The 12,773-nt window shown below is 33.9% G+C and overlaps 1 long non-coding RNA gene across 1 annotated transcript; it reads left to right on the top strand.

The window, feature by feature from the left end:
• The first annotated feature begins 2,910 nt into the window (after positions 1-2,910).
• On the top strand, positions 2,911-4,662 carry LOC148844664 (uncharacterized). The gene is made up of 2 exons (XR_016102588.1): positions 2,911-3,110; positions 4,353-4,662. It is a non-coding gene; the product is annotated as an uncharacterized LOC148844664 (long non-coding RNA).
• The last annotated feature ends 8,111 nt before the right edge of the window (positions 4,663-12,773 follow it).

The following is a 12,773-nucleotide window of genomic DNA, read 5'->3' as shown; positions in this document are numbered from 1 at the left end:
TAGTTTTTTTTTTTTTTTGTATTTTTGTGTATAAAACTAATTCTGATATTTTACACTTATTTTTTGTTTATTATGATAAATATATGATATTATATGTGTCTGAATGCTTCTTTTTTTTGCAAAAATGTATGTATTTTTTTATTTTTTATTTTTTATTTTTATATTTTATTATTTTTTATTATTTATTTATGATGTTAAATTTAATACACTTAATTATGAATGGAAATGGGAGGGGTTCAGGGCAAGGCTGTCCCCTCCCCTAGTTCTAAAATTAACCCCCATCCTCGATCTCCGCCAAGGATAAAATTTGTCCTCCATCCCCGATCCCTGATGAGGATGGGTTCCCCCTAGGGACCCGAATCCCCAAAATTCTTTTAGATAATAGTATTTTTTGAAAAATAAATTTACTTAAAATAAAAAAGTATAAAATTATAAATAATGTTTTAAATATATTTTGATGTATATATATATATAATCGGGGTCAGGTTGGGGCGGGGACCTCAATCCCCATCCCCGACTCTAACCCTCATCAGGGGTTTAATGAAAGAAACCACTCAACTAGGTTCAAAGTTGATATTCTTAGTAAGGGTAGGGGTGATAATGTGGTTCAAGACTTTCATGGAAGAAGCCACTCAACTGGGTCCGAAGCTGGAATGCAAAGAATTAATAGAAGGTAATGGCAGGAGGTATGTGACAAAAGGAGGAAGAATACTAGAGGAAGGTTTATGGTGCTCGTGGAGCTCTTCAGGAGTTCAAATTAGCCTTAGACAACGTCCCACAGCACATCTCCGTTGTATATTGGGAACATCTCTCGATGATAGCATCATCATTTCTGGTATTATCATCGGGAGATGTTCCCAATACACGATAGGGATGTGCTATGGGACGTTATGGGGGGCTGATTTGATCTCGCTCTTCAAAGAGGAAATGGTCTCCTTTCTGGAAGGAAAACTTGTAGTTGGTTGGAAAGAGGTCTCATAAATAAAATGAAGGGGTTTTCACTGTTCAATCCACCCCTAGAATTCCTAGCTCCACCATACAAGTGGGGTAGGTGCGAGTTTGGAATTGATGCCAATTCACAGGTAGGTGTGTCCATGTGTGTGTTATAAGTGGAGTTGTTTATAATTTTGAATGTTGTAGGTCTGTAATTCAAATTAGAATTATGAGGTGGAGTGCAGTCTAAAATTCCCTAAAATTGAATTAGAAAATTTTAACTTGAATATATTTTTGACAAAAATACTCATTAGTAAAAATATTAGATATTATTAAAATGAATTTGAAATGACTTTGATAAAGTCATTCAATTTATATATATATATATATATATATATATATGGGAAAGGGGCGATCTCCTCTTTTGCCAAATGGCAATAGATTTCCCTTTAATATTTATAAGATTCTTCATTGAAAATTCTCAAATTACAAGAAGCAAATATAAGGAACCTTATATATCTTATCTACCACCAGTTTTTGGGTCGACGATTCGATCATCCGGTTCAAACGTGTGGCCCATTCTGACAAAAAAAATTATAGAACCATTCAAGTCACCGATTTTTGGGTTGACGGTCCGATCATTTGATTCGAACGAATGGCCTGTTCTGACAACAAAAATTTTAAAAATTAAAAAATGGCCAAAAACCATTGAACGGGTTAATGGGTCGATAGTTTGACCACTCAGGTCAATGGGTCATTGACTGATACAGTTTTGGCTAGGGACCAGGATTGGGGTAAAACGGAACCAGTTGCTTGGACAGATCTCAATTACAAAAATAAAAAAAGCAGTAGTTCGATCGTCTGGTTCGAACAGATGGCCCATTTTGACAACAAAAATTACAAGCAAAAAATTGAGCGTGTGAGGTCCATTAAGCATTGAACGAACGACCCGATCGTTTGATTCGAACGAACGACCCATTCTGATAAACACAAATTTTAAAAATAAAAAATGGCCAAAAACCATTGAACGGGTTAATAGGTCGACAGTTTGACCACTCAGGTCAATGGGTCATTGACCAATACAGTTTTGGCCAGGGACCAAGATTGGGGTAAAACGGAACCAGTTGCTTAGACAGATCTCAATTACAAAAATAAAAAAACAGCGGTTCGACTGTCTGCTTCGAACAAATAGCCCATTTTGACAACAAAAATTACAGGTAAAAGTTGAGCGTGTGAGGTCCATTAAGCAGTATCATACGTGTTATTTCCAGTTTGGTGGATTTACCGCCATTTTTTTTGTGTTTAAGGTTACTTTGGATTTATCTTTCAAAGTTTTGGAATCCCTTGCAATGTCCACCATTCCCATTATTACCACTACAGAGTTATTTCGTCTAATTATTGACAACTAGAAAAATTGACCTATAAACGAAACCATTCTAGCCACCAGTTTCCAAGTCGATGGTTCAACCGTTCGATTCAAACGGATGACCCATTCTAACAACAAAAATTAAAAAAATAAAAAATTGTCAAAAAGCATTCAGTGGGTCGACGATAATTTATTATTACAGTTTAGATTTTGGAGAAAAAAGAAATAAAACTTGGAGATGCGGGGTATCGAACCCCGTACTTCATGCAAAGCGAGAAAATAAGGGGAAACAAATAAAAAAATCAAAAACCATTCCAAATCTCCAACATAGCACGATAGCGCGGACTTCTCTCTTGAACGAGTAAACCACATTAACGGCGCTGATTTTGTAGAAAACGAGCGTTACATGGGTTGTATAGTTTCAGCCTTCCGCAGCAAACACACTATCAGTCTGACTCTGGACCCTCTGCACTTTCTTTTCTCAACTTTAACCCTACACTTGCATTCACCGTGTGATAGGTGTCCATTAGTGCCACGTGGCGGATTGATCTCATGCATCGTCATTTTGATTTTGTTTTTTTTATTATTTTCTGAACCACATATCATATTTTGTCTTCATTTTTGCTGTAAAATCTAAAATGAAACAGTCATACTGTCGCACACACTAGTTAGGAATCATGGCTACTCTCGCTTCCTCTCTTCCAACCACATTTGCTCGAGGGTTTCAACGGCTAAACACCAGATCTGAAATCCCCGCCATTACCGTTTCCAAAGTTAGCGCCAAAATTCCTCTTAACAGTTCAAGCTTCAGGTAGTTGTCTGCTTTTCTTTTTTCCTTGCGTGGTTTTTCTTCTTTTTTTGAGAAAAGGGTTTTACGGTAGATTATCTGCTTATGCGGAAAAAAATGTATTCTGGTTTGATTTGGATAATCTGATTCTGGTTTATACAAATCACAGAGTGAGAGATAAGAAGATTGAGATTTCCTAGATATCAGGTATCTCTTTTTTTTTTTTTGGGAAATAAGATGGTGGGTGTCTCTTAAGTATGTTTCAGCTTTATCGTTGCACAATTAAACTTCAGGTTACTTTCTCTGAATTCCTCGATTGAATGCATATATTTACATTTAGCTATATAACCATTTCTTTGTTGCACCTACGTTTACACTGGGTTTCTACTTCAATCGTCGCCTCAGCTGCCAAAGGCTATGGCTTATGTTATGTGAGTTCGTCCATGACCAGAGGCGAGGCTACTAGACTAACATTCAGTTATGCAGAAAGATGTAGTTCGCTGCATTATACGTTTCGGATACTTCATTATATTATTATGAGGCAAATGACACTGGGGATGAGTATAACTTCATTAGATGATATTTTCTTTTCTTTTCCCTTTTTGATTTAATCTGTCTCAAATTTCATTGTTCATTTAATGTTCTCTAGCCAAAGCTAGCAAGAGCTGTTTGTCTCTTCCCCCTGTCGTCAATTGTATCACTCAAATCACAGGGGTTGTTGTAATTATTTAGCCCTATAAATTCTTTTTCACTTATTAGAGTGGCCTCTGGTTTTTTGGTGATTGTCTCAATTCTCATTGCTATTAGGTTTAGCTCGAGCTTTTGCTTCTACGTTAACCATATAACCAATTGAATTGGTTTATTGAAGTGGCTATAGCTTTTTGGGGGTTTCTCTGGGTTTGGGTCACTGACGTTGAGAGATTTACAGTTTATCATATTAGAACCTATAAAGTAAAAGTAAGGGGGACCAACTGATACTGATATATAAGGAAAACACCTTGCGAATACAAGAAAATGGGATGGATCAGATTATATACTGCTGCAAGCTTATCACTCAAGCATGTATAAATAATGTAGGCACCATTTCTTTCTAATTTCTTGCTTGAAATTATGGGCATTAATATGTTAAGCCCCACATGTCTATTGGTATATAAATATATGTGCATGGATTGATTTGTTTTGATGTGATAGCAACTAAATGCCTTTGACAACATTGATCTATCTATTGTTTTATCCCCAAGCTCACTGATAAACTCTTATTTTCAGATTTGTGAATGCTGTAAATGTACGACTTAGGCAAAGGCTGCCTTTAGTGCTTGCTTCGAGCACCAATCCTTCAGGCGGAGATTCCAGCAAGGAACAAACCAAGGGAATTGAAACTGCTGGAAGTGAAGGCCCTCCATTCCTTACTATACTGGCAGGTCTTGTAGTATTTTTGTTTATATGTTGGATTCTAGGATCAATTATTATGTGGCTCATTGGTCTAATTGTCAATGTCTCATCAAAATAGACATTTAAGTGACAATTTGTTTTCTACATATTCAACAACCAATGGCAAATTTGCAAGCTTTATTGACATTCTGTCTGGAACATCTTTGATGGCAAGAATCTCAAAATTTTCTAGTAGTATAGTTATGGCCCTTGGATCAGTTTTTGTTCTGCCTCCTGCACTTTTAGACTTTAATTTATAACAGATCACTTCTTCTCACTTGTTCTGCATATAGCCTTCTCTTCATATTACCAAATAAGCTAAGAGCCAGGTTGGGAGGGCGTCTGCGTTGATTGAGCTACGTTGACTGAGTGGCCTTGGAGAAGCAACCAAGACTAGTTTCACCGGGAAGTTGATTTCTCAGCTCAATAACCTTTTCCTTTTTTTGACTTTTTGGGGTTTTCACCTAAAATAACTATCTGGCTTTCTGTGTGGAGCCTACCTTGCAATACCAGAATCCACTGCAGGAAAACATCCCAAACTAGCACTTAGTCTACTTTCCTTGATTATCTATTGGAGCCACTCTTTAGGTTCCCTCCAAGAAGTTCATCTCCCATCCTATCCTTAATTTCTAGTTTTTTCCTTTCACCCATCTCAATAAATATCATTGCCTAGGGTTCAAATGCCCAAGTTGCAGAGTCTGAGGAAGCAAGCAAATATCAGGTATCAAATTCTGAACTAGTTAAAACAACCTAGAGGTAAATTTGTTTCCTAATACAACTAAGGCCTCGTTCGTTTTTGGGGAAGTTATTTATCCGGGTAAGTATTTCCCAGGAAACATTTACTTGGGTAAGTGGATTTACCCATGTTTTTTTTATTTTTCAGGTAAATAAAAGAACAATCTTTTTAGCCATAAAAAAACTATTATTAAAAGAGACAATTTTGTCTCATCCAACTGTTCCAACTGTTGGCAATTTTTCCCCCAGGTAGGAAATTTAGTTATCCACCAGGGAGATGGATACCCAGGGAAAATAGATTTTCAATGAACCTAAAACGAACATGGGTATCTTGGTCAATGAGAATTAAAATCTCATTGACCAACTTTCCCTCTCTCAAAATCCAAAAGACAAACAGGCCCTAAAAAATGCAAAAAATAACCTTAGGTTGACAGTTCTCTACTTACTACAAATGGATCATGTGTTCTAGGATCCACGTTGGTTAACCTGATTGACTTGAACCCGGCTGATATTTGTTCCTTTTCTTTTTCTTAGAAGCGGTTCTTCAATTGCTGATTTGGCTAATACTAGTTTAAGATCTAATTCAATTTTTCATGGAGAATAACAGAGAACAAGAACAATCTCAAGTTATTCTTTCCTCCATGTATACATGCAAGCCAGAGCACTATTGTTTTTGGACAAGTGACGTGGAGTTACATGTGACCTTGTTTATTGAAATGGAATGAAGGGTTTTGTTCAATGACCTCAACCTTCGACTCAAAAAGAGTTTTCAGCATTTAAGCAGATTTTTCAATGACCTCAGCCGATTTTTCAAAAATAAACTTACATGACATAAATGATACAATCACTGGTTCAGAAATCACTAATTTTTAGATAATCGACAAAGAGAAATCACCATCAATGCCAAACATCACATCAGTCTTTAACTAAGGATGTGGGAAATACCTTCAACCAGGTTAGGATATCAGTAAATGGATTATATGGGTAAGTAGGGGTGGCCCAAGCTTTAATGAGCTATTTGAGTTTCGTTCGTGAAAAGCTCATGTCAATTTGGTTTCAACCAATATTTTAAAAAATAACATAGAAATGGAACCGTTCTAGCCACTGGTTTCTAGGTTGACGGTTCGACCGTCCAATTCGAATGGACGGCCTGTTATGTCAACAAAATTAAAAATAATTAAAAAAAGTAAAAAATGGTCAAAACTGTTGAACGGGTTGATGGTTCAACCACTTGAGTCAACGGTTTGTTGACTTTTTCAACAGTTTTTTATTAGATTTCAGGTTTGGGGTAAAACGAAACCGCTTGCTTGGATGTTTCCTGAGTCGAATGGTCTGACCATCCGAATCAATGGTGATTCGAAAACATTGGTTTCAACTGAGTTTCGAGTCAAGCTCAAGCCCAACTTACAAGCTTGTTTATTAATTGAGTTGAGCTCGAGCCTGATAAAGCTCAACTCCTGAGGCTCGTAAGCCGGCTCAAATAGATAATAATAATAATAATAATAATAATAATAATAATAATAATAATAATAATAATAATAATAATAGATAATAATAATAATAATAATAATAATAATAATAATAATAATAATAATAATAATAATAATAATGATAAATAATAATAATAATAATAATAATAATAATAATAATAATAATAATAATTTATTTTTATTTTTATATAAAATAATAACTAATTATTATAATTCTTAATTTTTAAATATCAAATAAAAATTATTTTTATATATAATTTTTTTTTATTTTTATAAAACATTTTTCCCAAGTTGAGCTTTTGACTCGAGTCAAGCTCAAGCTCAAAGTTCTAGCTTGAACCAAACTCAAGCTCGAACTTGAGCCTCGTACTACCTTAACAAGTTGAGCTCAAATAACTAGCTATTTAGCTCGGCTCAGATCTATTTGTATGGGTAAGTAGGGAGTGCGAGATCAGTAAATGGATTATATGGATAAGTGGAGAATGCACAGGGATCAATTGTTTTGAGCTGAATCGTAAATGGTAATTGCTTGTTGTTATTTAGGATGGGTGAGGGTGACTGGATGCATATCTAAATAAGGGTCTGTTTGGTTTGTAGTCGAAATTGGAATCAAAATCTTTCAGAATTAGAATTGGAATGATCCATTCCCATGATCTGTTTGGTTCAATCAAAAATGGGAATGGGAATTAAAATCAGTAGGAATGGGATTTTACCAAGAGAAGAACAGGGAATGACCATTCCCTCGTATGGGAGAATGCTATTCCAACAGGAATGGGATTGAAATTCCAATTCTGTCCAATCAAACAATTAAAATTGGCATAACTCATTCCGATTCCAATTCCAGACCTCTATTCCCGCGAACGAAACGGAGCCTAAATTTCTAATTTTATTTGTCGTTCATCAATGAAATCGGTTGTTTATCAAAAAATAATCGTTGGATCATCAACCCCTTGAATACTTGGTCCACCCAGTGACCCAATCACCATCTCTGAGTGAACAAAGAGATACCATCCCATCCCACGAAAAATCAGCCGCATTCTCCTTTACATGTTTGTCCAATTTAGTTCACGGTGACACATGGATCAGTGATAAACATAATAGCGTGGCAAATTAAAAAACAAAATATGTAGAGAAAAGTTATGAAATAAAATGGATACTTAATTCATAATCATAATTTAAAGTTTAAGCACGGAACTCTTTTTACATTAAGGCTCCATTTGTTATATCTATACTATATATAAAAATAGGGATCTCAACGGGTTGGGTTAAATGGTAAATCCGGCTTATCATATAGGGTTATGTTAGGGTTAAGTATATTTGGTTTAGGGTCGAGTTAGGGTTTTGATTTTTTTACCTGAGTTGGGTTCGGGTTGTGTTAGGGTTTTGGTTGACCCGCCCCACTAGGCTATATACCTTGTATATATACCGAGTATTCTTACAATTTTTTTACTTCTAACATTATAGGCTTAAATTTTATAATTTATTTATATGTTGAATTTGGTTTTCTTTTTTTTCTTTAAATGGAAAAAACAACACCGTAGAATTTATAAAACAATTTCCTTACTTAAATTAATGTATTTTAGGTCTTCAAACTGTGCTAAAAAATTCGAAATTATACAGTCAAGTTGAGTCGGAATCATGTTAAATCCTATAAGGTCGGGTCTAATTCGGGAATCATGTTTTTTTTTAATTTGGGTTGGGTCGATTTCGGGTTGGGGTGTTGGAGGGTCGGGTTAGGGTTGAGGTAAACTCGTGCCAAACCCAACCCATTGACATCCCTATATAAAATCGTGAATGTAGTGTGAAATTTTTTGGACTAAAATTGCCCTCTATTTATTTGTTTGAGAAGTTGTATAAAAATCATTTTATTATAGTTTTAATTAGAGGTGTAAACGGACCAGGCCACCCGTGGCATAACTTTACAATAACCAAAATACCCCTCCCAACAACTAGTTTTTTAGGTATTTTGGGTAATTGAATTATGTTCAATTCCTATAAATAGCCATATCCTCCACCATTCTCATCACACCAATTCAACAATTCTCTTAATCTCTTTTCTCTCTTTCTCATACTCATACATTCTCAATTCTCTGCAATCTGAGTAATTCTGATTAGCTAATTGTCTAATTTTGCATTCTCCAATTCTCAAGTCTCAACTTTATTGAAGTTTCAACTTTCAACAAGAAGAAGGCTTGCTCAACCAGCTCAGGTATCTCAATTTGGGAGGGTTGGACGTTGAAAGGCTCCAACCATTGAAATCAAGTTGGGATTTTGAATCGGCAATCTGCGTAAATCGAATTAGATTAATTTTTATCTTTTTTAATTAAAAAAAATGGCCGACTCTTTTGAAAACCGATTCCCCAACATGTTCACCATTGATGATATTCAATTGCATCATGATAGTGTTAGCACCGATGCAATTGATGTCGATGGAAGTGGAACTTTCACCCCCAGTACTGATACTAGGGGAAAAAGAGAGCATCTAAGTTGAGTAGCCCAGTTTGGAAATTTTCAAAGTAGAGGATATTAAGGGGAAAGGGAAAAAGGGTTGTTTGCCAAAAATGTAAGAAGGACTTTAGTTATTGTAGCAAGGGTGGTACAGGTCATTTGAGTAGACATCTACTCACACATGAGAAAGAAGAAGATGAAGAGAGAGAAACAACTCAAACACAAATTAGGAGGGGGAGCAGTTTTGATACTTTTAAATATTCACAAGAAAAAATGAAACAAGAACTTCCTAAGTATATTGTACATGCAGAACAATCATTTATATTAGCTGAAGATCCAAAGCTTGAAAAACGGTTGTGTAATTCTGTAAACCCACAATATAAACAAGTTTCTAGGAATACTATTAGGTCGGATGCTTTAAAAAATTTTTATTCATATAAACAAAATTTAATTTCTTTATTAACAAATCTTAACTCTAAAGTTGCAACTACTTCGGATGTTTAGACATCCAAATTTAATATAAGTTATATTTGTGTTACCGACCATTTCATTGATGAAAATTAACTTTTGAATAAAAGAATTTTAAGTTTTACTAGACTTAAATGGCCACATACTGGCCTAGCTATTGCTGCAAGTATTTTAAATATTTTGCATGCTTATGGAATAGTTCTATTAGTTTTGATAATGCCAGAAATAATAATTATGTAATAAATATTTTAAAATCTCAATTAAGACCATGCTTAAATGGTAAATTATTTTATATTAGATGTGCATGTCACATCTTAAATTTATTTATTCAAGATGCCTTGAATATTATTTTTACTCATATTTCAAAAATTAGAAATTGTATTATATATATAAAAAGTTCAGGGGCAAGAAAACAATAATTTAAATATTTATGTCAAAATTATGGTTTAAAATATAAACATTTTATATTAGATGTAAAGCATAGGTGGAATTCTATATATTCTATATTAGAAAGTTGTATTTCTCTTAAACAAATTCTTACTGATTTTTATAATTCAAAAATGCCTAATGATATGATATTTGAGGAAGACTAGGAAATGAAAGTCTGTACAAGAGATTTTTTAAAACGTTTTTATGATGCAACTAATGAATTATCTGGAATTTATTATCCAACTAGTTGTAATTTACCTTATCAATCAATGGTAATTAGTGATTATTTTGCAAAATACAGAAATAATCGACAAGTTCAATGTATTGTTGAAATAATAAAAAATAAATTTAAAAAATATTGGGAGAACATTTCTCATCTTTATTGTTTAGCTACAATATTAGACCATAAGATTAAGAAAGATGATTTAGATATTTTACTTGAATCATATTGTGAAAATATGAATATCGATATAGGAAATAAAAAAGAAGAAATCAATAATTTATTATTTGAAATGTACACTTTATATGAATCTAAAGTTGTATAACATCTTTTATTTCTGACCTTGAGCTAAGTAGTAGAAGAGAAAAACTTTTTTATTTAATAAATACAAGGCAGAAATCTGCTAATTCTACAATAAGTTCATTTACTGAAATTAATTTTTATTTACAAGCATTTTTTTTTCTAATTTAGGTGAAGGATCAAATAATTTTGATATTTTAGCCTAGTGGAGTGAACATTTAAAAAATTATCTAATTCTCGCCGCCATGGCACATGATCTACTAACCCCTCCAGTGTCTACAGTCCATCGGAGTCATGTTTTAGTGCAGGTACCAGGGTGCTGGATGACAAAAGAAGCTGCATGAACAATGAAAGCATAGAGATGTGCATCTGCTTCAAGGATTGGCTAGATGCAAAATATAGACTACAAGACAAAGGAGGGCATGATATTACACCGGATATTTCACCTGAAGCAGATGATGAAAGTCATGAATCATGATTCATGAATTTGACTACTTGTATAGAATTTTTTATTTTTTTCAAATTATTGTATTTTTTTAATTTATTTGATATTTTATTTAAATTTTAACAAAGTAATTTTGTATTTTCAATTTGTAACTATGTTGTATTTTTTATATTTTATTAATTTATTATATTTTCATATTTCATTCATCCAAGTATCCAATGATCCAATCATTGTATTTGTAATTTGTACTATTCAAAATTAAATGAAATAAAATTCTTATTTTTCTTCCAATTTGTTTTTCCATCATTCTTATTTCAATTTGGTTAAGTATTTTTTTATTTAAGTGTTAGATAACTTAGATTTCTCATTTCTTAATTTTTTAAATAGTTCCCAATTCCCAAAGTTCAAAGGAAAGTTAAATATATTAGTTTTACAATTTTACTTAGAAAAGAAATCAAAATTTTCAAAAACAAAAAAAAAAAACAATGTAGCCCGGTTCGGCACAAGCCCAAGGCCCACCCTGTGGTCCAGCCCAGCCCAGGCCTGTAGAATGGAAAGGCACGGGCCCGCGGGTTTCCGAGTCAATGGTTCAATCGTCTGGTTTGAGTAGGTCAAACCGATAAAATGTAAAATTAAATGTAACTTTTTTTTACCATTAGGTAAGGATTAAGTTAAAGTCCACCATATGAGAGGGGAGTGTGAGACTTTGAGAAGTATGGGTAATCATGGATCGAGCCGAGTTGGGTCAGGTTTGCACTATGGTAAGGGCTATATCCTAGGACTGGGCCCGAGCTGGATTACGGTTCCAAACATGAAACAAAAGCCCTAGAACAGGTATATACAGGCCCGAACCAGGCCAGGCCTATGTATAGTTGTAACTTGTAACTATAGGGACGTAAAATGTGCAAAAAAAAACCATCCATCCATGTCGTTATAGAAACTTAAACAGTTGGAGCATGAACGTCAACGAAGAGAATTCGAAGATCGATTGAAAAATGCTTTTCAGGAACGACAACATCCTTACAAAAGAAATTGATACCCATGGTAGACCTTAAAGGCACACCACACACAAATTCAACCAAGGCCCAACAGAAATAAGAAAAAGAGCAAAGGGAAAATGAAGATTGAAATGAATAGAACTAAAGATCCCAAGTTTGCTCCATAGGCCTGGATCAAAACCATCATCTCTCAAATCTGTCGAGAGAACCTCTGCAACAAACACCGATATGAAGAGAAATAAATAAAAAATCACATCCATAGATGTAAGAGAGAAACCCTCATGTAGAGTGAGTGAGAGAGAGAGAGAGAGAAACTCACATCCATAGATGTGAGAGAGAAACCCTCCCACTGAGAAAGAGACCCATACGCAGAGAGAGACCCTCACGTAGAAAGAAGCCTTTATGTCTTTCATGTATAAAACATTACATATATATAATATTTTATATTAAATGACATATAACATGCATATAAACTTATTTTATACATTATATAATATAAAATATTCTATATAATTTAAATTATACATGTTATATTAATATATATATATATATATAAAATATATAAAAATAATGTAAAATAATGTGTATATATATACATACACATATTATACACAAAATGTGTATGTTAAATATACGTGAGTCGGGTCGGGGTTGAACAAAACCCTGGCCCAAACCTAGAATTTCCGGATCGGGACAAGCTTAAATGATCACCCCTAAGAAGGG

The sequence above is a fragment of the Nelumbo lutea genome, chromosome 7 (genome assembly GCF_056320005.1).
Source record: "Nelumbo lutea isolate HS-2025 chromosome 7, American lotus-T2T, whole genome shotgun sequence".
Lineage (NCBI taxonomy): Eukaryota > Viridiplantae > Streptophyta > Magnoliopsida > Proteales > Nelumbonaceae > Nelumbo > Nelumbo lutea.
The sequence above is the reverse complement of the archived record's forward strand: the minus strand, read 5'-3'. Positions and strand labels throughout refer to the sequence as shown.